Source organism: Taudactylus pleione, unplaced genomic scaffold (assembly GCF_031769625.1).
Source record: "Taudactylus pleione unplaced genomic scaffold, aTauple2 ptg000910l, whole genome shotgun sequence".
Classification (NCBI taxonomy): Eukaryota; Metazoa; Chordata; class Amphibia; order Anura; family Myobatrachidae; genus Taudactylus; species Taudactylus pleione.
Window position 1 is genome coordinate 830,682 of NW_028285311.1, and position 27,325 is coordinate 858,006.

The 27,325-nt window shown below is 47.4% G+C and overlaps 2 protein-coding genes and 1 non-coding gene across 3 annotated transcripts in view; 1 reads left to right on the top strand and 2 right to left on the bottom strand.

Moving 5' to 3' along the window:
- LOC148473814 (uncharacterized) overlaps positions 1-27,325 on the bottom strand; it is a 336,188-nt gene that overhangs the window by 249,430 nt on the left and 59,433 nt on the right. The window lies entirely within an intron of this gene.
- Positions 1-27,325, top strand: part of LOC148473816 (uncharacterized) — a 160,822-nt gene that overhangs the window by 44,688 nt on the left and 88,809 nt on the right. The window lies entirely within an intron of this gene.
- On the bottom strand, positions 11,760-11,876 carry LOC148473818 (U5 spliceosomal RNA). The gene has a single exon (XR_015872950.1). It is a non-coding gene; the product is annotated as a U5 spliceosomal RNA (small nuclear RNA).

Consider the following 27,325-nt stretch of genomic DNA (forward strand, 5'->3'; position numbering starts at 1 on the left):
GTTTCAGGCAGCCTCAGGAATCCCAGCACTTACCAGCAACTCCCCCTCCCACTACTGTTGTATTCCCACTCACCAGCCAGACTACCTTCTTACCGCTTCGACCCCTGTCTACTGTTTGTTTTCTTCTGGACATACCTAAACATTATCGCTCTACTCCTGTTACCTTCATTCCGGATTTTATTATTTGCTGCTGGACTTTTTATTTGACTCTGACCCATCTTCACTTTTGTCCTGGGCTTGGTTCCTTCATGTCTACCATTCCGTTCATTAAACAACCCTAGTTTTTCTACAGTTCTGATTCTCTGTCCCCTCCTGTATCCACCCCGGGTCCACAAGAAAGCCAACCCCTGATAAAGAGTATAGTATGCAGATCTGACATATTTGTGTCAGTGACAAAAAGAAAAGAACATACAATGTACTAAATCCCAACTCCAGTGAGGACTGTGGGACTGAGACTGGCTACCTGCTGCTCGGTTATTACTATAGCTAGAAGTGATGTCACTGTGACACTCCCAGATCCCCTCACTTCCAAAGTCACGTCTCTGTATTATTACTATAGATATAAGTGATGTCACTGTGACACTCGCAGATCCCCTCACTTCCAAAGTCACGTCTCTGTATTATTACTATAGATATAAGTGATATCACAGTGACACTCCCAGATCCTCTCACCTCCCCAGTCATGTCCCTGTATTATTACTATAGATGTAAGTGATGTCACTGTGACACTCCCAGATCCCATCACTTCCAAAGTCATGTCCCTGTATTATTACTATAGATATGTGATGTCACTGTGACACTCCCAGATCCCCTCACCTCCCCAGTCATGTCCCTGTATTATTACTATAGATATAAGTGATGTCACTGTGACACCCCCAGATCCCCTCACCTCCCAGTCATGTCCCTGTATTATTACTATAGATATAAGTGATGTCACTGTGACACTCCCAGATCCCCTCACCTCCCCAGTCATGTCCCTGTATTATTACTATAGATATAAGTGATGTCACTGTGACACTCCCAGATCCCCTCACCTCCCCAGTCATGTCCCTGTATTATTACTATAGATATAAGTGATGTCACTGTGACACTCCCAGATCCCCTCACCTCCCCAGTCATGTCCCTGTATTATTACTATAGATATAAGTGATGTCACTGTGACACTCCCAGATCCTCTCACCTCCCCAGTCATGTCCCTGTATTATTACTATAGATATAAGTGATTTCACTGTGACACTCCCAGATCCCCTCACCTCCCCAGTCATGTCCCTGTATTATTACTATAGATATAAGGGATATCACCATGACACTCCCAGATCCTCTCACCTCCCCAGTCATGTCCCTGTATTATTACTATAGATATAAGTGATGTCACTGTGACACTCCCAGATCCTCTCACCTCCCAGTCATGTCCCTGTAATATTACTATAGATATAAGTGATGTCACTGTGACACTCCCAGATCCCCTCACCTCCCCAGTCATGTCCCTGTATTATTACTATAGATATAAGTGATGTCACTGTGACACTCCCAGATCCTCTCACCTCCCCAGTCATGTCCCTGTATTATTACTATAGATATAAGTGATGTCACTGTGACACTCCCAGATCCCCTCATCTCCCAGTCATGTCCCTGTATTATTACTATAGATATAAGTGATGTCACTGTGACACTCCCAGATCCTCTCACCTCCCCAGTCATGTCCCTGTATTATTACTATAGATATAAGTGATGTCACTGTGACACTCCCAGATCCCCTCACCTCCCCAGTCATGTCCCTGTATTATTACTATAGATATAAGTGATGTCACTGTGACATTCCCAGATCCCCTCACCTCCCCAGTCATGTCCCTGTATTATTACTATAGATATAAGTGATGTCACTGTGACACCCCCAGATCCCCTCACCTCCCCAGTCATGTCCCTGTATTATTACTATAGATATATGTGATGTCACTGTGACACTCCCAGATCCCCTCACCTCCCCAGTCATGTCTCTGTATTATTACTATAGCTATAAGTGATGTCACTGTGACACTCCCAGATCCCCTCACCTCCCCAGTCATGTCCCTGTATTATTACTATAGATATAAGTGATGTCACTGTGATACTCCCAGATCCCCTCACCTCCCCAGTCATGTCCCTGTATTATTACTATAGATATAAGTGATGTCACTGTGACACTCCCAGATCCCCTCACCTCCCCAGTCATGTCCCTGTATTATTACTATAGATATAAGTGATGTCACTGTGACACTCCCAGATCCCCTCACCTCCCCAGTCATGTCCCTGTATTATTACTATAGATATAAGTGATGTCACTGTGACACTCCCAGATCCCCTCACCTCCCCAGTCATGTCCCTGTATTATTACTATAGATATAAGTGATATCACTGTGACACTCCCAGATCCCCTCACCTCCCCAGTCATGTCCCTATATTATTACTATAGATATAAGTGATATCACTGTGACACTCCCAGATCCTCTCAACTCCCCATTCATGTCCCTGTATTATTACTATAGATATAAGTGATGTCACTGTGACACCCCCAGATCCTCTCACCTCCCCAGTCATGTCTCTGTGTTATTACTACAGATATAAGTGATGTCACTGTGAAACTCCCAGATCCCCTCACCTCCCCAGTCATGTCCCTGTATTATTACTATAGATATAAGTGATGTCACTGTGACACTCCCAGATCCCCTCACCTCCCCAGTCATGTCCCTGTATTATTACTATAGATATAAGTGATATCACTGTGACACTCCCAGATCCCCTCACCTCCCCAGTCATGTCCCTATATTATTACTATAGATATAAGTGATATCACTGTGACACTCCCAGATCCTCTCAACTCCCCATTCATGTCTCTGTGTTATTACTACAGATATAAGTGATGTCACTGTGACACTCCCAGATCCTCTCACCTCCCCAGTCATGTCTCTGTGTTATTACTACAGATATAAGTGATGTCACTGTGACACTCCCAGATCCTCTCAACTCCCCATTCATGTCCCTGTATTATTACTATAGATATAAGTGATGTCACTGTGACACCCCCAGATCCTCTCACCTCCCCAGTCATGTCTCTGTGTTATTACTACAGATATAAGTGATGTCACTGTGAAACTCCCAGGTCCCCTCACCTCCCCAGTCATGTCCCTGTATTATTACTATAGATATAAGTGATGTCACTGTGACACTCCCAGATCCCCTCACCTCCCCAGTCATGTCCCTGTATTATTACTATAGATATAAGTGATGTCACTGTGAAACTCCCAGGTCCCCTCACCTCCCCAGTCATGTCCCTGTATTATTACTATAGATATAAGTGATATCACTGTGACACTCCCAGATCCTCTCAACTCCCCATTCATGTCCCTGTATTATTACTATAGATATAAGTGATGTCACTGTGACACCCCCAGATCCTCTCACCTCCCGTCATGTCCCTGTATTATTACTATAGATATAAGTGATGTCACTGTGAAACTCCCAGGTCCCCTCACCTCCCCAGTCATGTCCCTGTATTATTACTATAGATATAAGTGATATCACTGTGACACTCCCAGATCCTCTCAACTCCCCATTCATGTCCCTGTATTATTACTATAGATATAAGTGATGTCACTGTGACACCCCCAGATCCTCTCACCTCTCCAGTCAGCTCGTAAATGATCTCCAGGATGAGATGTAAGATCCTCTCAGTCCTGTGACTCCCGTCCTTGTCCATCCTCAGTGAATCAGAGAGAATATAGAATGTGTAATAAATAATAATAAAGACTCTGGTTCCTCAGAGCAGGGCTGTCTAGGAGTAAATAGAATAAATATAACAGACATCACAGAGAACACATGTAACACAGACATGTAACACTGAGTGACCAGTAAGTCTCCCCTTTCCCCCCAGTGTCATTCCATGTCAAATCACCCAAAAAAAAATTATTATGACACCAACCGACTCATATTTTCCTGAAACTTTGTACACTTGATACTACCACATAGCAACTAACCCATGTACATTTTTTCTTCTCTAGCCCTCATAGTTTTTGAGATATAGGGGGGACAAAGTTTAAAAAAATTGCTCAGAAATACCACTCCTGATGCATTGTTTTAATGTGAGGTGTATGTGGAAAAACATTCCTATCTCAGTGCCTAATCCACATATCACTTTGAAATTTTGGCCCTTTGCCAATCAGAATATGGAGATTCCAGAAAAGAATGTTTTATCAACCTTGCCCGACTGAGAGTCATTATACATTCCTTTACTAAAATAATGGGATTTTGATTGCCTGTATGAGTATTTTAATGTTTAAGTAAAAATCTCTCTTTAAAAACATAAATTACCATTAGGTATATATTTGCCCATCAGGGGAGTATTTTAATTTGTATATTTCTATATATATATGTGCATGTTTCCCATTACACATAGGGGGGTATTCAATTAGCCCGCGATTACAAATTTTCATGCAAAAAACTGCAATTTTACTGTGAAAAACCCCTATTCAATTAGCCACAATAATTTATCAGTGGTAAAGTCTTTTTTGGGATGACAAAGAGAAAAGTGATGGAATTTTGGATTCAAGCTATGGGACAGGTATATTGGGGTGCTTTATGAGTGAAACAAGTGTTTTTAGTCTTGCAGGTAGGAGTAGTCTTTTTGCATTTTTTTTTAAATTCCCCTAAAATGACCCAAATATATATTTATACTCATTTTTATGTACCCCAAATTTTATGACAGCACTTATTTTGCTGAAAAAAATAGCTTTTTATCATTTTGTTGTAATTTTTTCAAATGCATATAACAGCCATTTGACTGAATTTAAGGGATGTAGTTTGGAAGCCGACGGTCTAAATGCCGACCGCCGGCTTCCAGACTTTCTAATCCTGGCATAGTACTAATGACAGGCATCGAAAACTCGACGACTGTCATTAACCAGACGCCGGAAGACCGATGCTCGGGATACCGAACGAAGGTAAGCCGGGCGCGGGCAGCCGCAGGGGTGAGGGTTAGGTTTAGGGCTCGCGAGGGGATTTAGGATTAGGCACCCCCTCGGGTGGGTTAGGTACAGGCTAGGGGGACGGGGGGGTTAGGGTTAGGCACCCCCCCGGGGGACTTAGGCACTTAGAGGGGAGATTAGGGTTAGGCACTTGGGGGGAGGTTAGGGTTAGGCACCCCTAAGGGAGGGTTAGGGGGTAGTATTAGGTTAGCGATACTTACCTTAGGGACGATCTGGGTTTTCACCCTTGCCGGGCTGCCGCTGACGGGATGCGGCCGGCTGTAATACCTACTACACACGAGTTTAAGTATCCCAAGTCTATTTAATATGACCTCTAATACACTTCTATACTGTTATCCTATTTTAGTTTGGCAATTTTTGGGGTACAGGCTGATTTCCCCATTTTTACCTACACTTTTCATAGCAAGAATTTTCACTCAAATCCTGTATTTGCGATTTTGGAATTGAATAGGTGCAAAAACGGGAGCGAGCACACACACTAAAAGCCGTTTTAAATACATCAGCTTATTAATCTTACTTATTTTTGATCCGAGATGCCTGATGTCTAACTGAAGATGAGACTGTACTGCCATTGTACATAATCAACTTCCTTTTCAGGGAAGTAATACATCCTCCCAGTACCCTTCATGATAGGAGGACTGACAGAGGAAATTATAGAGCACATAGGAACATAACAGATGTCTTCTTTCTTCTGTAGAGGCCAGTGACATGATCGCGCAGGGCCATAGGTGTGCATGATCTATACTTCAACATCACATTCCTCCTCATCTTATCCAAAAAACACAACGATTATCGTAAACACATGCTATGTATGAATCTGTACAGATCTGTGACATAATGACTGGTGTTGGATTGTTCTGATCTGAGAAATGGAAAATGGAACAGAAGTTTTTATCTGACCAGAGTCACTTTGTTCCTATGGAGACTTCAGATATAGGGGAGAAGTGATGAAATCCTCTTGTACCAGGTACGGTTTTTGCCTGGGAAAATCGGTCTTGCAGCTGCTTGCGTGTTTCTTTTGATATTAGACGTAACTTTATATTTGCAATTCTTGACTTGCAGACATGTAAGACTTTTTCAGCTGAGTCAATCAGATCACCTGTTAGTCTCTGTGGGCTCTCTCTGGCAACCAGAGGATTAATTGTTCCACCAATGCCATCACCAGGAGATTTACCGTGGCTGGTGGCAATAAATTGCGTTTAGGAGAGACATAAAAAAGGCCTGGGGTCTCATGCTCTTTCTAATCATTTTAAACACATCATAATTGCTCTACCTCTGCTATTAAATGCTTTTTGGGCTTGTAATGGGTGAAAGGACATTGGCGAAGAGATTTAACTAGCCAATTGGCCAAAGCAAGGATGAGCACAATTTATGATTTGGGAACCTTACAACCAGGAGGTCTCAACATAGATTTTGGGATAAAGTGGTTTTTATGATGCTTTTTAGATATTTATGGTTAGAAATATAGGGAATACAGAAATAATATTGGTGCTATCTTCATATTTAACATTTTATACACAGATGCTATATTATATGTACTATATTTGGATGTTTTATGTGTACTTATATTAAATTACTCTTGTTTTATATACGATGATATATATGATGCACTTTAATGAAATCCCGATCTGAGACTAAAGCTTACCTCCTCCTAAGAAAAAGGGATCAGTAGAAATATATGAAATCGAGTTAGTGATCTCTTTACATACGTGGACTGTTTGCTAACAATGTGAGAGGCAGGAGGATAAGGGACGCCTAAGAGCGCTATGGCAACAGACAGATATCGTAACTTCTCACTCCTGTGTAAAGCGTCTGACGTTTAGTATTGTGACTAGAGACCACCGAGATACAGACAAACGGCCGCGTCTAAGCCTCACCATGGCAACTATAGACGTAACATGTCACGTGATCGGGAGGAGATAGTCATGTGACCGGAGACCGCTGAGATCTAGACGAGCGGCCGCGTCTTAGCCTCACCATGGCAACTATAGACGTAACATGTCACGTGATGGGAGGAGATTGTCATGTGACTAGAGACCACCGAGATACAGACAAACGGCCGCGTCTAAACCTCACCATGGCAACTATAGACCTGTTGCTGCAGCCGGGGGGATTCTCTTTATACATACGCTCATAAGAACTGACCGCTGCCAGTTCTCACCTACAGCTGGTAATAGTTAACATTCTAGCCACATATGGATACAGTATAACCTGTGGATGACTACCATTTTATTCTGTTTTTATGTGACCTATCTGTAATTTACCTAGATTGTTATTACATTTCTTCTTTGTCCATTTATAATACTGCACTATGTATGGTATTTTTTTATCTCTCTTTTCTCAGTTGTGAACTACATGTTTGAGAGGTGGTATATATTGCCCCTGGGAGTTGGAAATCATTATATGGAACTAAAGAACTTATAATATGTATTGACCCTTAAAGCGCTGGTGGAGTGGTATTTCTTTCATTTTTATATGCACTGGTTGCAAAAAATGCCCATGATGCTTTCAAAGTGAAGTCTCGACCATGGCAGCACAAGTTGAGAATTTTATTTGCAATTGTTATACTGCCCACCACACCCATGACTGAAGTAACACAATTTTTTTGACAGCAGGAATGTTTTCCTTGATGTACTGAATAATTACTTACTGTGTTTCGTACACAAATGCTACATCATGCTCCAAATCATCAGACAAGACTCAGGCACTTGTGATGACCAGGTCATCAGACTGGGGAACATGAGCGTAGATTACAGCTGGGTGCAGTGTACAACCATTGTTCGTCCAATGATACCCTTGAACTTCATTCTGAATCACGTAAGAATAGTTTTTCGCTGGCCCGTCGTTGCTGGGTTGGTGATGGGCTGGATGATGGATATCGATCATCCAGCACACCATGAGGGTGCAGGGCAATCAGTCAGTGATATCGTTATCGCTGACTGGTCGCTCCGTGTGTACGCACCATTAGAAGCTGGGAGGAGGTATGGCCATAATTACATCCCCTGATCATGTCCATGCCTCCTCCCAGCTTCAGTGAGGAGATACGGAGCGGAGCGCTGGGCTCAGGAGGAGGTAAGTATTATGAGGCAGGGGGGTAAGTATTATGGGGCTGGGGGCCCCCAAGGAAATTTTGCTATGGGGCCCCCATACCTCTGGCTACGCCCATGTAAATAAGTAACTAGGTCCTGGTAAGTCTTTTATATATGATTTTCGTGGGTGTGCGCGCTCCCGTTTTTACACCTATTCAATTCCAAAATCACAAAAACAGGATTTGCGCAAAAGTTCTTACTCTGAAAAGTGTAGATGAAAATGGGGAAATCAGCCTGTACCCCGAAAAATGCCAAACTAACATAGGATAACGGTTTTGAAGTGTATTTTTTCAGCAAAATAAGTGCTCTCATTAAATTCAGGGTACATAAAAATGGATACAAGCATATATTTGTGTCATTTTAGGGGACTTTAAAAAAAAAAAGTGCAAAAATGGGATTTTGGCACTAACCGGTAAATCCTTTTCTCTGATTCCACAGGGGACACTGGAGGTGCTTACGCTGGGGTATAGAGGCGTGGATAGCTGGAGCTGGCACTTTAATTAATTTAGAAGTGTGAAGCTCCTCCCCCTCTATTCCCCACCAGCCCTCAGTTTAGAAAATGAAGACCGAGAGGAGATGCAGAAAAAAGGGAGTGAAAGGAAGAGAATATCACACAACAACAAAACCATACAACATATGGAACAAACGGAACAGACAGGCGAAGAGCGCTGAGGTGGGCGTCCAGTGTCCCCTGTGGAATCAGAGAAAAGGATTTACCGGTAAGTACCAAAATCCCATTTTCTCTTTCATCCACTAGGGGACACTGGAGGTGCTTACGCTGGGGACGTCCCAAAGTTTTCCCCACGGGCGGGAGCGCTCTGAGGAACCTGCAGTACAAGGCAGCAAAACATGATGCTGAAACCGCAAATGTATCAATCTATAAAACTTTACAAAAGTGAGCACCGATGACCAAGTGGTTGCACGGCACAATAGTAAAGTTGAGGCACCCCTACGTGCCTCTCACGACGTACCCACAGAACGTGTGGAATGAGCCGACACGGACATAGGAGACTGACGATCATTGCTGAGAAGAGCTTGACAGATTGTCAGTCTAAGCCAACATGCCAATCCTGTTTGGATGCTGGCCAACCCTTCCGAACAGCCTTATAAAAAGGACAACTAAGACTCGCGTAAGGACGTCGTCCAAGCAACAGAGGCGAAGAGCTCTAACCACATCTAGGGTAGAAGAAACACCAGAGTCCCGTACCAAAGAAGGTACCACAATAGGCTAATTTATGTGAAAAACAGACACAACCATAGGTAGGAAAGTAGCGTGCATCTTGAGTTCCACCCTAGCATCATGAAACACAAGGCCTATAAGACAGAGCACCCAATTCAAACTCCTGCGAGCCGTAGCTAAAGCCTGGAGGAGGACCGTCTTCCAAGACAATACTTAATATCAACCTCTTGGGAGGTTCACACATGGAAGACTGAAGAAACAAAAAATAAAAATACCAAGACTCAGGGAGCCATAGGTGGTACAAAAGGTGGCTGCACCCGCAACACCCCCTGAAGAATGACTGCATCGCCGGAAGGAGGCCCAACCTGCATTGAAAGAAAATAGAAAGAGCAGAAATTTGCAATTTTAATGATCCTAGGCAAAGACTAGAATCTAATCTCATTTGGAAAGACGTAAAAACGGGAGAACGAAACACCCCTAACGGAAGGCCCCAACTGTAACACCCTATGCAATGATAATGCGCAGCCGAAACTGGTTTCCTGGCGCGTAGCATGGTGGGAATACCCGAGTCTGGGATGACCGTCTGTCTTAAGATATCGGATTCAAGAGCCACCACGTTACACGCAGTTGTGCTAAGTTGGGGTGGACTAAAGGACCCTGCTGCAGAAGGTCCGGACAAAGAGGAAGTGGCCCGGATCGACTGCCAAGAAAAACCGAAGAACCAACTCCTCCTAGGCCAGGTTGGTGTCACGAGAATGACTAAGGCCGATTCGTGTTTTATTCGTTTTAGTAGACGAGGAATTAGTGGAATCGGAGGAAACAGGTAAACCATGTCGTAGGTCCATGGAATTGCAGCCTCTGCCTGCGGATCCAGAGTTCTTGACACGTATCTTGGTCACTGATGTTTAAATAGAGACGCCCTGAGGTCCGCCTAAAGACGACCCCAGTGCGTGAAACGCGTGTGGATGAAGCTTAGGTAATCTGCTTTCCAGTTGTCCACTCCAAGGATGAATACTGCCGACAAGATTACTTGACTGACTCTCATCCCACTAGAGAATCTGAGATACTTCTCTCATTGCCATGCGACTACGATTGCCGGTCCGGCGTGGATGTAAGCAACGGCCGTCGCGTTGTCTGACAGAACTCGTACAGGAAGAGACCTTAGACACTGCGCTGCTTCTAGCAGAGCATGGGAAACTGCTCTGAGTTCCAACATTTATGGGCCACTGTCTTTTCTGTAGGGACCACCAATGAAAGTGATAGACGAGGACAACAGGTCCCCATCCTCGGAGGCTGGCGCCTGTCATATCCACCCAAGGAGTACCACCCTGGTTACCGGGGCCAAATGGATTAGTTGATATAGATGCAGGCGAGACCCTGACCCCTGTGTTAGCAGGGCCAGTTGGAATACTCGGAAGTAGAATTGTCCATATTGTAGTGCCTTGAAAGCAGCTAACATCCTCCCCAAGAGACGAAGACCAAGAAGCAAGGACACCCTCCTTGATCCTAGGGCTAGCTGAAAGAGCAACTGGATTTTCCGGGCCTTGTCTTCCGGAAGGAAAATCCTCTGTAATGTCATATCTAGGACCATCCCCAGAACTGGAGTCTTTCGGACGGACTCAGATTGGGTATCTAGAAATTGATGATGTCAGTAAGTCATAGTCCAAGAGAAGTGATTCCGACGGAGCCTTGATTAACTAGTCGTCATGACAGACAAACTTAGTGGAAACACGGGGAGCCGAGGATAACCCGAACAGCCACGCCCGAAACTGATTGTGAGTTTGCAAAATCGCAAAATGCTGTAAAGCCTGATGCGGTTCCCAATTTGGGACATGGTGATGCGCATCCTTTATATACAGAGAAACTCTGCCGGTTCCAAGCTTGCAATGACAGACTGAAGCGACTCCATAGTGAAATGCTACAGTTTAAGATATTGGTTTAAGACTTTAGGTTTAATAGGGGCCTTGTCTGTGGACACCGGCAGACTCGTAGAAAAGAACCGATGTGGAGTGGAAAGCTCGAAAGCTATTCGGAACCGCACGGAAAGCAAAGTCCCATCGCAGGAGATCCCAGGCGGGATGGGAGACAGTCAGCCACCTGTTGGTCGACTGGTCTTTGATCCTGTCGACGTGTAACTGTATGTGGGCAACCTTTTCCTCTGCCACCCCTAATGTGCGAGGGGGTATCTCTGGCCCTTTAACAAAAGGGATGGGCACGAAAGGAATGAAATGAGGGACCTGTAAGTCCTCCTGCGAAGCATTCAAAGGGAAGAGAGAAGACTTACTTGTCTTGGGATATCCATTTGTCCAGTTCTGGACTAAAAAGCATATGTGAACCGTAGACCCTCAACAGCCCGTTTGGATTCTGCATCCGCCTGCCAAGAGAGTAAGCAGAGAACACTGCGGGAAGAAATAGCAAAAACGGACATACGAGCACTGATCTGTCTCTCTGGAAACCCTGGTCATTTTTAAAACCCATTAAGCTGGTGCATGAAAATATTGAGACAAAACTCAGTTTTGCTTTTCTCCATGGAAATCTTTAGTAAAAGGCGAACGATTTGTGCGTTCTAAAGAGAAGCCAGAGCATGTAAACTGCTGACTCACAGAGTTCCGCTAGTAATCGTAACCCTGCTCTGGAAGTATCCAAGCCCCTAATCAACTGGTCCACCCAGCAAATTACAGCATAGATAACCGAAGCGCTAACAGGCGTAGGTCTAAATTGGGCTCCTGCTGCAGTGTAAATTGGATCGCAGTGTTGTTCCAAATCACTAGCAGAAGAGTCCTAAATTAACGTAGCACCTGGCAAAGGAAGCGTTTTCTACAGGAGGAGGTGTTTCCCAATGTTCCATCATGGATGATGGAAATGGATAGCTGGAAGGGAAATGACATGGATTTGGAGCCGCTTATCCAGTTGTTTCCAGGCCACAGAAAGCTGTTCTAGAAGCTCTAGCTGAGCTGCAGGGACTACTTCCTCAGGTACATTAAGGATCTGCCTGACCGCTAGAATTAAAAAGGCTCCACTGCCTGAGAGGCAGATTCTAAGTAGAACGGCGCAGAGCTGTGAGGGGTTCCTCATTTGACTGGAGGACAGTCGGCAGAGGATGCTTAGTGCAGGCTTATGATAGGCAGTGGAGGACAATGTAGAAGCGGTACACAATCTGTACCAGTTCAGATAGTTGGTTAACCTCCTATTGGTCGTTAATTCAGACAATACAGCCGCCATAACTCCTGCCATGTCAGCGGCCCATGCAGGAGTAGGTGAGACCGCAATAGCCACAGAGGATTATAATGGTATCTATAGTGGGAGGAAACCCACGGAAGCACAGCGAGAACACACAAACTCCACACCCCAGGGCGTAGTGCACCGTCTGCGCTGCCCCTTCGGTTACTAAACAAGCATCACATAGCGTGGTGCCAGCAGCATTCGGCTTAGTATGTTGTTACATTTGGAACAAACATTTTCTAATAAGCCATAGTCCAGACATAGGTATATACACATACAGCCACTCACACAGAATCAGACTCTATGAATAAACAGACAGAATACAGAGACAGAAGGCTAGTGAGAAACAGAGGAGTTCACACCACTCCTCCCAATAATTCAGATTCCCTGCACTTTGTACACCTCAGTCAGCCCCTTTTGGAAAGGATCCTGTAGAAGGGGTGTGTGCTAGGAGAATCAATCCTTCTGCCCAGTGTGTGGCTTCTGCACTCTCCTGTAATGAGGATAGTTGCAGTTAGTGTGTTAAAAAAAAACCGGCAGCCACGCTGTTGTAACAGCCGCTTGCCGCGTATAGAGAGATAGAGAGCCCGCCTGGTCCGCCCCTGAGGCATGCAATATGGTTGCTTAACGCTGGCCATATATTAACTATTCCTCTCTAACTGCCCCGCTACTTGCCGCTCTACTAGCGGGGGGAGGGGCGCCTGTGTAACGCTGGCTGCGGCACCTGTCAGCCCCTCTACATTGTAAACTAACGGGGAGAGGGGAGACTTGTTAGATAGAGAGCCTAGCGCTGCTCTAACCAGCGTTGTAGGGAAGAGAGCCCGCGCTGCTAAGCTCCGCCCCCCGACTTCATCCAGGCTTGCCGCGCTAACCTGGCTGCCCACCGCTTAACGGGGGAGCCCGGCGCTCACAGACTCCGTCAATTAACGGCTGCTCGCCGCGACTGAAGGAGTGAAGCAGCGCTATAGTGCTGCATACAACATAGGGCGGTTAGGCGCCGGAGGGGGGGAGGGAGGGGGGAGACGCGCAGCCATACTCACTGCGCTCCCCGGCGGCTCTCTCAGCTGCAGCACACTCTGCTCTTGTGTTAGAGATGTGCTGTGGCGATAAAGGAGCTGTCAGTGCTTTTTTAATAAGCCCTGTGCACTCCTTCCTGTTCTTCTAAGAACAGGGCGCCAGGTACCCGGACCCCACCTTTAGAGAGGTGGCGAAGGGTACTTAGTAAATGTAAAAGATGTAGGAAAATAAATAAATAAATATCCTAAATAAAAGAAAACAATAAACATATGTGTTGCTGGAGCACAGCAAATTGTGACCAGCTCCGATGGCACATTTTGTAAACTGAGGGCTGGTGGGGAATAGAGGGGGAGGAGCTTCACACTTCTAAATTAAAGTGCCAGCTCCAGCTATCCACGCCTCTATACCCCAGCGTAAGCACCTCCAGTGTCCCCTAGTGGAAGAAAGAGAAAAGACTGACTACTCCCACCTGCAAGACTAAAAACACTTGGTTCACTCATAAAGCGCCCTAATATACCTGTCCCATAGTTGAACCGAAAATTCCATAACTGTGCACTCTTTTAACCCAAAAACGACATGTCGTTATTGGCCAATTAAAAATGATTAAAAACGTCAAAGTGCCCAATTAGTCATTGGAGGGGGGGTAGCTGTCCCAGTGGTTCTGAACCAAATCCCAACATTTTTACATTAAAATAGGTATGTTCCCCAACTTTGCACCTGCTTATAGTAGGTGAAGTGAAATTTGAGGTAAAATTCACGATGATAAATTATTGCGGCAAATTGAATACGGGGTTTTCATTGTAAAATAGCAGTTTTTCCCATGACAACGTGTAATCGCAGGCTAATTGAATACACCCCAAAATATACAAATTAAAATACTCCATAGGCGAGCAAAATTATACCTAATGGTAATTTTTATTTTTAAAGAGAGATTTTTAATTAAACATTAAAATACTCATACAGGCAATCAAAATCCCATTTTCTTTCATAGGCTTATAAAATATACTTTAAGGTTCAATTTAAAAAAAAAAGGGACATGATAACTCATCTGCCTTAGGTTGATAATGCATATTGAACCCACCTTTTTATTAGCACCAAAAAATTATTAAGAATGAAGTAAAGGAACGTATAATGAATGTCAAAGTCGGGCAAGGCTGATAAACATTTTTTTCAGGAATATCCATATTCTGATTGACAAAGGGCCAAAATTTCAAAGTGATATGCGGATTAGGCACTGAGATAGGAATCTTTTTCCACATACACCTCACATAAAAACGGAGCATCAGGAGTGGCATTTCTGAGCAATTTTTTTTAAACTTTCACCCCCTATATCTCAAAAACTATGAGGGCTAGAGAAGAAACATTTTACATGGGTTTGTAGATATGTGTTAGTATCAAGTGTACAAAGTTTCATGAAACGCTGAGTCAGTGGGAGTCATGGCCTGGGTGAACTGACATGGAATGATTACCCTATATAATAATAATACCACATAGTGTGTGGCGGGAGCTGTGTTATTCCCTCTGATATATCACTGTACAGTCCCCTCTCCACTATATAATAATATCACAGATTAGTGTGTGCCTGTACCTGTGTTATTCTCCCTTAAATATAACTGTATGGTCCCCACTCCCCTATATAAAATACCACATATCAGTGTGTGCCAGGGGCCGTACGGTCCTCTCCCCCCTATATAATAATATTACCACATATCAGTGTATGCCGGGAGCTGTGTTATTCCCCCTCATAGATCTCTGCATGGTCCCCTCTCTCCAATATAATAATACCACATATCAGTGTGTGCCAGGGGCTGTACGGTCCCCTCCCCCCTATAAAATAATAATACCACATATCAGTGTGTGCTGGGAGCTGTGTTATTCCCCATCATATATCACTGTACTGTCCCCTCTCCTCTATATAATAATAATACCACATATCAGTGTGTGCTGGGAGCTGTGTTATTCCCCTCTCATATCACTGTACGGTCCCCTCCCCCTATATAATAATAATATCACATATCAGTGTGTGCCGGGAGCTGTGTTATTCCCCCTTATATATCACTGTACAGTCCCCTCTCCCCTATATATGAATAATACCACATATCAGTGTGTGCTGGGAGCTGTGTTATTCCCCCTCATATATCACTGTACGGACCCCACTCCCCTATATAATAATAATACCACATATCAGTATGTGCCGGGAGCTGTGTTATTCCCCCTCATATATCACTGTACGGTCCCCACTCCAATATATAATAATACCACATATCAGTGTGTGCTGGGAGCTGTGTTATTCCCCTCATATCACTGTACGGTCCCCTCCCCCTATATAATAATAATACCACATATCAGTGTGTGCTGGGAGCTGTGTTATTCCCCTCATATCACTGTACGGTCCCCTCCCCCTATATAATAATAATACCACATATCAGTGTGACGGGAGCTGTGTTATTCCCCCTCATATATCACTGTACAGTCCCCTCTCCCCTATATAATAATAATACCACATATCAGTGTGTGCTGGGAGCTGTGTTATTCCCCTTCATATATCACTGTACAGTCCCCTCTACCCTATATAATAATAATACCACATATCAGTGTGTGCTGGGAGCTGTGTTATTCCCCTTCATATATCACTGTACGGTCCCCTCCCCCTATATAATAATAATACCACATATCAGTGTGTGCTGGGAGCTGTGTTATTCCCCCTCATATATCACTGTACAGTCCCCTCTCCCCTATATAATAATAAAACAACATATCAGTGTGTGCTGGGAGCTGTATTATTCCCCCTCATATATCACTGTACAGTCCCCTCTCCCCTATATAATAATAATACCACATATCAGTGTGTGCTGGGAGCTGTGTTATTCCCCTTCATATATCACTGTACGGTCCCCTCCCCCTATATAATAATAATACCACATATCAGTGTGTGCTGGGAGCTGTGTTATTCCCCCTCATATATTACTGTACAGTCCCCTCTCCCCTATATAATAATAATACCACATATCAGTGTGTGCTGGGAGCTGTGTTATTCCCCTTTATATATCACTATACAGTCCCCTCTACCCTATATAATAATAATACCACATATCAGTGTGTGCTGGGAGCTGTATTATTCCCCCTCATATATCACTGTACGGTCCCCTCCCCCTATATAATAATAATACCACATATCAGTGTGTGCTGGGAGCTGTGTTATTCCCCCTCATATATCACTGTACAGTCCCCTCTCCCCTATATAATAATAAAACAACATATCAGTGTGTGCTGGGAGCTGTATTATTCCCCCTCATATATCACTGTACGGTTCCCTCTACCCTATATAATAATAATACCACATATCAGTGTGTGCTGGGAGCTGTATTATTCCCCCTCATATATCACTGTACGGTCCCCTCCCCCTATATAATAATAATACCACATATCAGTGTGTGCTGGGAGCTGTGTTATTCCCCCTCATATATCACTGTACAGTCCCCTCTCCCCTATATAATAATAATACCACATATCAGTGTGTGCTGGGAGCTGTGTTATTCCCCTTCATATATCACTGTACAGTCCCCTCTACCCTATATAATAATAATACCACATATCAGTGTGTGCTGGGAGCTGTGTTATTCCCCTTCATATATCACTGTACGGTCCCCTCCCCCTATATAATAATAATACCACATATCAGTGTGTGCTGGGAGCTGTGTTATTCCCCCTCATATATCACTGTACAGTCCCCTCTCCCCTATATAATAATAAAACAACATATCAGTGTGTGCTGGGAGCTGTATTATTCCCCCTCATATATCACTGTACAGTCCCCTCTCCCCTATATAATAATAATACCACATATCAGTGTGTGCTGGGAGCTGTGTTATTCCCCTTCATATATCACTGTACGGTCCCCTCCCCCTATATAATAATAATACCACATATCAGTGTGTGCTGGGAGCTGTGTTATTCCCCCTCATATATCACTGTACAGTCCCCTCTCCCCTATATAATAATAATACCACATATCAGTGTGTGCTGGGAGCTGTATTATTCCCCCTCATATATCACTGTACGGTCCCCTCCCCCTATATAATAATAATACCACATATCAGTGTGTGCTGGGAGCTGTGTTATTCCCCCTCATATATCACTGTACTGTCCCCTCTCCCCTATATAATAATAAAACAACATATCAGTGTGTGCTGGGAGCTGTATTATTCCCCCTCATATATCACTGTACGGTTCCCTCTCCCCTATATAATAATAATATAATATATACAGGACACGTTACCTGGCTCCGGCTGTGTCAGGAATGTCTATGACAAAATGGCAGCTAAAGCCCCTGTGGCCCCGCCCCCTCTTCTCTGTGACTTGGAGACTATAAGAATATGGCCGCCGGTCACCATACATGAGGATTACTCTAGTGATGAAGCTGTGAGCGGCAGGTGCTGGTGGCTGTTAGTTACAGGACGTCCTTCCTACTTTGTGCCGCCTGATTGGCTACTCGCTGCTGCCAATCACCGCACTGAGGGGAATGAGAGGAGGGCGGTCCCCATGAGAGGAGGGGCGGGGCAGATAGAAGCCATAACAACACGGAGAAGAGAAGGAAAGGGCGTGGCTATCTAGAGGGGCGTGTCTTCTATAGCTGCAGTTACCGGATGATCCCAGGAGGAAGAGGCAGCAGGTAATCGCATTTGTAATTGTTATACGGGGGAGTGGCCTTTGGTATCGTACTATACAGGGGGAGCAGCCTGCGGTGTCCAACTATACAGGGGGTGCAGTCTGCAGCGTTCTACTATAAAGGAGGAGCAGTCTGTTGTATCCTAGTATGCAGGAAGGGTAGGCTGTGGTGTCCAACTATACAGGACGAGTAGCCTATGGTGTCTTTCTTTCAAGGATAGCAGCCTGTGTTGTCCTACTATACAGGTGGAGTGGCCTGTGGTGTCCTACTATACAGAGGAGCAGCCTGTGGTGTCCAACTATACAGGACGAGTAGCCTATGGTGTCTTTCTTTCAAGGATAGCAGCCTGTGTTGTCCTACTATACAGGTGGAGTGGCCTGTGGTGTCCTACTATACAGAGGAGCAGCCTGTGGTGTCCTACTATACAGGGGTGTAGCCTGTGGTGTCCTCTACAGGGGGGGCCTGCAGTGTCCTACTATAAAGGAAATGCAGCCTGTTTTGTCCTACTATGCAGGAAGGGTAGTCTGTGGTGTCCTACTATACAGGAGGAGTAGCCTACGGTGTCTTTCTTTACAAGGGAAGCGGCCTGAGCTGTTCTACTATACAGGGGGGAGTGACCTGTGGTGTCCTACCATACAGAAGGAGTGGCCTGCAGTGTCCTACTATACAGGACCTACTATATAGGGAACTGGTCTGCGGTGTCCTACTATAAAGGGAGTGGCCTGTGATGTCCTATACAGGGGGAGCAGCGTGCACTGTCTTACAAAACAGGGAGAGCAGCATGTGGTGCAATACTGTACAGTGGGAGCAGCTTGTGGATTCCTGTTAGTACTGTTATACAGGGGGAGCAGTCTGTAGTGTTCTGTTATTATTATACAGAGGGAGCAGCCTGTAGTGTCCTGTTATAGCAGCAACTGCAGAGTAATAATGAGTGGTCGAGGAATAACACATAATAGGTATAACATGTATGTACTGTATATACCAGATGATACATAACAGGAGCTGGGGAAGGATGTGTGAGAAGGACACAGACAGGACATGTAACAAAGGGCTGCACTCCCTGAGCTGAGACTGTCTGTCAGGACGTCTTGTTATCCTGAGCAATAGAGACTCTCAGAGACAGCCAGTGGCTGTGACAGTCCCCAGATCCTCAGAGTGTCACTGATTATCCCCCAGGACATGTCTCACCCCACCCTACGCTGCACACACACGGCCGGCAGGCTGGTCACACATGTAACATACATCTGAGGTGCGGTCATTTGTCATTTCATCATTTGTGCAGAGTGACTGATGGGATTCTGTATTGTGTAACCCTTTGTGTGTCCCCTGGGCTGCCTGCTGTCCTATCCCTGTGTTATTAACCTCTTCTGTTCCCTTCCCCCTCCCCTGTGTTACTGACACCTCTGTACAGCCGTTACACCCCCTGTTGTGTGCTCTGTATTCCTACGTTACTTCCCCTCTCCCCATATCTGCACCCCTTCTGCTCTCCTGTGTACTCTCCCCTCACACCCCTGTTACCTGTATGACCTCAGTATAGTCACAGATTCTCTCCGATTCTGGAATAAATTTAAAACAAAAGTAAAAATTCCCAACATCCCTAATTCATGTGTTTGTAAAAGATTCACGTGGAGCAAATTGCACCAAATCTGTGTCTGGGAGGAATAAGACCCCCGGCCAGGAGAGGAGCATTGGTGTAACCTTATACAGTACAGCGTTGTGTGATGGCCTCTGAGGAGTCTTATGGGGCTGGGTCACAGGAACCTCTGACAGACACTGACCAGGGCTCTATGGCTGGGGGGAAAGGGGAGACTTACTGGTCACTCAGTGTTACATGTCTTACTGTGTTACATGTGTTCTCTGTGATATTTATTCCTAGATAGTCCTGCTGTGAGGAACCAAAGTATTTAATTCACGTCACACATTCTGTATTCTCACTAATTCACTGAGGATGGACATGGATGAAAGTCACAGGACTGAGAGGATCTTACATCTCACCCTGGAGATCATCTACCTGCTGACTGGGGAGGTGAGACGGTCTGGGGGTGTCACAGTGACATCACTTATATCTATAGTAATAATACAGGGACATGACTGGGGAGGTGAGGGGATCTGGGGGTGTCACAGTGACATCACTTTAATCTATAGTAATAATACAGGGACATGACTGGGGAGGTGAGGGGAGTGTCACAGTGACTTCACTTATATCTATAGTAATAATACAGGGACATGACTGGGGAGGTGAGGGGAGTGTCACAGTGACATCACTTATATCTATAGTAATAATACAGGGACATGACTGGGGAGGTGAGGGGAGTGTCACAGTGACATCACTTATATCTATAGTAATAATACAGGGACATGACTGGGGAGGTGAGGGGAGTGTCACAGTGACATCACTTATATCTATAGTAATAATACAGGGACATGACTGGGGAGGTGAGGGGATCTGGGAGTGTCACAGTGACATCACTTATATCTATAGTAATAATACAGGGACATGACTGGGGAGGTGAGGGGAGTGTCACAGTGACATCACTGATATCTGTAGTAATAATACAGGGATATGACTGGGGAGGTGAGGGGATCTGGGACTGTATGCAGTGATTTCTACTTCAGGGTCCATAGGATATCCACAGGATACCTTGGGGTATAGGTGTGACGTCAGTCGCAGGGCACCAAAGAGTTAAGCTTTCAGCCTCCCAGGATGCACTAGGTCCCCCTCCTATACCCCGCCCCCGGGCCAAGACACCTCAGTTTAGTTTGGTGCCCGGCCGGAGTCGGGTGCACCTGTTGGAGTGGGGGCTAGAAGAGCCCCTGAAGCTTATTCTTCATGCAGCTGTGGCTGCACAACTGGATGTACAGCATGGACAGTCAGTCCTGACGTCCATGCTGTCTTCCCTACACCCCGCCGGTACCAGAACGCCGGTACTGATCCGGGGATGCTGGTGGGCGTCTGGGGTCACAGCTAGCGGTGACCCCAGATGCTCCGGACCATGGCCGGATTCAAGGGGGACAGATGTAAGCAGCGGGGTCCCGCGGTGGGTCCCCGCTGATCACATGGTCCTAAGTCCCCAGGCAGGGGGCTCCCTGGGGACTGGCTGCAGCGTGGAGCCAGGCGACCAACCTGCGCTTCCACTACCCCCTGGGACAGCGGACCGCAGCAGAGCGGTAGCGCTGCGGCGTCCCAGGGGTTAAATGCATGCCAGGGGAGCGCGCATTCCCTGTCTCACAGCCGGCGCCTCCCCCGCTGCACACAGCCCTCTCTGCATGCTGCCGACTGGTCCTGTGGCAGCGCTCCTCCCCCAGGCCAGCCTCCTCTCTGCTCCTCGGCGGCCATCTTCTCCAGAACGCATGGTGAACGCTGCTGGAAGCGCTGGACGGAAGCATCGTGGTCTGGGTCCCCCCGCATACCTCTCCTCCGCTGTGGCTCAGGTCTGTGTATGCAGCGCTGTGTCCTACCAGGCCCTGTGTCTGTGTAGTTGAGTGATCAGCGCTGTTAGTGCAGGAATTGTTATTTCTCTGCATTGTATGTGACTGTGCTAGCGCTGCTGCCTGTAATCTTTTCTTCATCTAAACTGTCAGCTTTATTACTGTCCCTGTTCTTTCTGCTAAAGCCCTTGCGGTGCGGTGCTGCAGGGTGGTCTCTCGCCTATTTAATACTTAATTGGTGAGAGAGGTCACATACGTGGTGCCATCATGTCTGAAAGTGATTTTCCCCTCCGGCTACAGTGTACCACGTGCAAAGTACCGTTAGCGGAGGGGGAGGGTAGCGCGGAGGGCCTTTGCCGGCAGTGTTTGTCCATGGCGCGGCCTATTACGGTTACAGCACCGGTACAGGAGCCGCCCTGGGCTTGTTTCGCTCAGGCGTTAACAGCTTTAGTGGGCCAGTTAGCTCCGCAGCCCGCGTTTACTCCGATGGGTTTGTCCCAGCAGTCTGTGGTGTCGTCACCCATGCAGGGGTTCCCACGACAATTGGTGGTACCCCACAGTCTCCCTATTTCCCCGCTCCCGGGTTCTCAGGAGCCAGCGTGGGTTAACTCCCTGACGAGTTCTGTACAGCACTTGTCGGATGTGTTGCAAGGGGAGTCTGTGATGCGGTCTCATAAAAGGCCGGTGGCGTCTCTGTCCGCTCCTTATGAGGATGACGAAGGGACGTCTGATGATGGGGAGATTCTAGATCCTTACGATCAGGAACCTCTCCATACTAAGGACGCTGATGCTAAGTCCAAAGTATATATTCCTGGACTTATTCGGGCGGTCCGCACAGCCTTGGTGATTGAGGACGAAGTTCCCCCAGCGGCTAAATCTAAGTATGCCTTTTTCAAAGATGTGAAGGGCGATGCCACAGTCTTTCCTCTTTCGGGTCAGTTGGTGGACCATTTAGAGGAGGCGTGGAAACAACCTGGCAAAAGATACCAGCCGCAGAGACGCCTGGCGGTGGCTTATCCGTTCACGGATAATTATTTTGCGAAGTGGGAATCCCCTCCACAGGTGGATTCTCACGTGACCCGTCTTGTCCGTAGTGCCACATTGCCGATGCCATCCATGTCCTCCCTTAAGGATGCTACGGACCGCAAGGTAGAAATCTGCCTGAAGTCCGCTTATTCCCTTGCAGGGGGGGCAGCACGGCCGGCTATGGCCATTTGCTGGGTTGCCAGAGCGATGGAGCGCTGGGCGGATTCATTAGAGGCTTCTTTTGAATCCGACTGTCCGGCCGATCAGGCGGAGTTGATTGGCAATCTCCGTGATTCGGCCACCTACATCAACGAGGCGGCTCTAGACATTAGTACTCTGGTGTCTAGAATTTCTTCAGCAGCGGTAGCTGCTCGTCGCACCTTGTGGCTGCGATCCTGGAAGGCGGACGCAGATTCCAAGAAAGGTCTGGAAGCGTTGCCGTTTACCGGAGAAGTTCTCTTCGGTCCGGATCTGGATAAGATTGTGGCCACGCTGGTGGCAGCCAAATCTGCCTGTCTCCCGTCGGCCGCTGCTCCTTCTGGTTCGGGACCATCGTCCTTTCGGTCATCTAGGGCCCAGGGCAGGCCCAAACCAGTCGTTTCCTCGACAGGCTGGCCCTAAGAAATCGGTCAAGCCCCGGAAGCAGGCATGGAGTACCAGACGTCCGGCCCCCAAGCCAGATGACAAGCCTGCGGCCTGACGGTCCGGGCCTCCCTTTGGGGGATCCCAGGGTGGGAGGCCGCCTGCTACAGTTCGCCCAGTGTTGGTCGACCACTACGACAGACACTTGGGTTCTGGAGGTGGTTTCTCACGGATACGCCCTCTCCTTCCGGCACAGACCCCCGGCTCGCTTCTTCACCACGGGTCTCCCATCAGACCGGAACAAGGCTACGGAGCTGCGGAAGGTATTGCACACTATGCTCCAGGCTGGAGTTAAAGTGGCGGTTCCATTCTCCCAGAGGGGCCAGGGTTTCTATTCAAATCTATTTTTGGTACAGAAACCCAATGGGTCATATCGTCCGATTCTCAACCTCAAAGCACTCAACAAGTCTTTGCGGGTCCCGAAGTTTCGGATGGAGACCCTACGGTCCATCATTCTGGCGCTGGAACCTGGGGACTACTTGGTGTCATTGGACATACAGGACGCTTACCTGCATGTCCCTATTCTTTGGCGCCATCAACAGTTCCTCAGGTTCGCAATCAGCAGCGACCACTTCCAGTTTAGGGCGTTACCTTTTGGCCTGGCAACAGCACCACGTGTTTTCACCAAGGTAATGGCGGTCATGGCGGCTTCTCTGCGGCTGCAGGGAGTCCGCATGTTGCCGTATTTGGACGACCTGTTATTGGTGGCAGGATCTCCAGAGCTCCTGTTACGCCACTTGGACCTGACCATTGCACTGCTGCAATGGCACGGCTGGCTAATCAACTGGCAGAAGTCCACTCTAATCCCGTCTCGGAGGATTCTGCATCTTGGAGCCTTATTGGACTCGGGACAGCAAAGGATCTTCGTGACGGAGGACAAGATCTCTGCTTTACAGTCAAGGGTGCGCAGTTGTCTGCACAGCCGCCGGGTGTCCTTACACTCGGCGATGAGGTTACTGGGCTCCATGGTGTCGGTGTTCGACATGGTGGAATACGCCCAGTTTCACTCCAGACCTCTGCAGCACCTGATCCTGTCCAAGTGGAACGGGCTGACTCAGTCTCTGAAGTCCCAGACGATTGTGCTCACCCAGGAGGTTCGCCTGTCCCTTACGTGGTGGTTACAGACGACCCACCTCAACAAGGGACGTCCGTTCTGGGTTCCAAATTGGGTCCTGTTGACAACGGACGCCAGTCTTCGGGGCTGGGGAGCAGTTTCGGGTCCACACTTGTTCCAGGGCAGGTGGACGCCGACAGAAGCGGAGCTTCCAATAAATATCTTGGAACTCCGTGCGGTCTTCAATGCTCTCCAGCAGGCACAGCGGTTTCTCCAGGGTCGCCCGGTGCAGGTCCAGTCGGACAACGCTACCACCGTGGCCTACATAAACAGGCAAGGAGGAACTCGCAGTCGGGCGGCTCTCGTAGAGGTCTCTCGGATCCTGGTTTGGGCGGAGCGCAATCTTCCGGCCATATCAGCGGTCTTCATCCCGGGAGTGCTCAATTGGGAGGCGGACTTTCTAAGTCGCCAGGACGTTCATCCGGGGGAATGGTCCCTGCACCCGGACGTTTTTCAACTACTGGTGGACAGGTGGGGTCTTCCAGAAATCGACCTCATGGCGTCCCGGCACAACAACAAGTTGCCGGTGTACGGGTCTCGCACAAGAGACGAAGGGGCGTCTCTGGTGGATGCTCTGTCCGTCCGGTGGACGTTCCGGTTCGCATACCTGTTCCCTCCGGTCTCCCTTCTTCCACGGGTAATCCGGAAATTCAAACAGGAAGGAGGGACGCTCCTGTTGATAGCTCCCGCGTGGCCCAGACGGCACTGGTTCTCAGACCTTCAGGGTCTGTCCGTGGACATTCCTCTGCGGTTGCCGCTACGACCGGACCTTCTGTCTCAGGGTCCTTGCCTTCACCCGGACCTGACTCGGCTGTCTTTGACGGCGTGGCTGTTGAGACGGCCATGCTGAGGTCCCGGGGGTTTTCCAGCTCTGTGGTGCGTACCATGTTGCGAGCTCGGAAACCGTCTTCCGCGAGGATATACCATCGCGTGTGGCATACGTTCTTCCAGTGGTGTCGACCGAGAGGTTATGCACCGCGGGAGTTTCGTCTGTCTCGGATTCTCGCCTTCCTGCAAGCGGGACTAGATCATGGGCTTCGCCTTGCTTCTTTGAAGGTACAGGTTTCGGCCCTATCTGTCTGGTTTCACCGTAGGATTGCTACAATCCCGGATGTGCGCACCTTTATGCAGGGTGTTCTCCGCATTCAGCCGCCCTTTGTTCCACCTGTGGCGCCTTGGGATTTGGCTGTGGTCCTGAGGGCTCTCCAAGGACCGCCGTTTGAACCACTGGGCTCAGTGGATCTTAAATGGCTAACAGCTAAGACTGTTTTCCTTCTGGCCATTGCTTCGGCCAGACGTGTTTCTGAGTTAGGGGCTCTTTCTTGTAGACCCCCTTTCTTGGTTTTTTATGGGAACAGGGCAGTGCTCCGCACTCGGCCCGAGTTTCTTCCCAAAGTTGTTTCCCAGTTTCATATTAACGAGGAAATAGTTGTTCCGGCCTTTAACTCACCGGGTCTTTCCGTGGGTGAGGCCTCTTTGGATGTTGTGCGGGCCTTAAGGACTTATGTTGACCGCACTTCTTCGTTTAGGAAGTCGGACGCTTTGTTTGTCCTCTTTGGCTTCCGTAAAAAGGGTTGGCCTGCTTCAAAGCAAACTTTGGCAGCCTGGATCCGTATGGCTATTTCTGAAGCTTATCTTCATGAAGGCCTACCGGTCCCTCCTTCTCTGAAGGCTCATTCCACTAGGTCTGTGGGTCCTTCGTGGGCAGCTCGACGTGGTGCCTCGGCAGTTCAGATCTGCAAGGCTGCTACGTGGTCCTCTGTCCATACCTTCGTGAGGTATTACAGGTTTGACACCTTCGCCTCTCAGGATGCTTCCTTCGGGCGGCGGATTCTCCTTTCTGCACAGGAGCGTCCCCACCCTTAAAGGATACTGCTTTGGGACATCCCCAAGGTATCCTGTGGATACCCTATGGACCCTGAAGTAGAAAATATGAGATATGGTAAGAACTTACCCTTGTTATCTCTATTTCTACGAAGTCCATAGGGTTCCACAGGACTCCCGCCCTGTCGCACCTGTGCTGCAGATGGGCTTTGCTCTGGTCACCGGTTTTCCGTCTCCCTCTGGTGAGAATGTGATTCTTGTATGTGTCCAGATCTTTGTTCTCTCTCTTCCTTCTCCTCCTCCGGCCTATGGCTTGGTAACTAACTGAGGTGCCTTGGCCCGGGGGCGGGGTATAGGAGGGGGACCTAGTGCATCCTGGGAGGCTGAAAGCTTAACTCTTTGGTGCCCTGCGACTGACGTCACACCTATACCCCAAGGTATCCTGTGGAACCCTATGGACTTCGTAGAAATAGAGATAACAAGGGTAAGTTCTTACCATATCTCATATTATTTGGTGTCTTCCCCAATAAACAGGGTTACTCAGTAGTGAAGAAGACATCCGGTGAGTGTGAGACACCCAGCAGCCGTCCCCTTGTGTCAGGTATACTAAGGAGGACCCAGCGCCCCATCACGGTGCCGCCACCTTACTCACTTTTACGTAAGAGACACAGTGACCTGAATATCTTGGAATTCACCAAAAAGAACATTCACCTGCTGACTGGAGAGGTGACTGCAGGGAATGGGACATTATACAGTAACACCAGGGGATGTGTCTGGGTGATGACCGGAGAGGTGACTGCTGGGAATGGGACATTATAACCAGGGGATGTGTCTGGGTGATGACTGGAGAGGTGACTGCTGGGAATGGGACATTATACAGTAACACCGGGGGATGTGTCTGGGTGATGACTGGATAGGTGACTGCTGGGAATGGGACTTTATACAGTAACACCAGAGGATGTGTCTGTGTGATGACTGGAGAGGTGACTGCTGGGAATAGGACATTATACAGTAACACCAGGGGATGTGTCTGGGTGATGACTGGAGAGGTGACTGCTGGGAATAGGACATTATACAGTAACACCAGGGGAT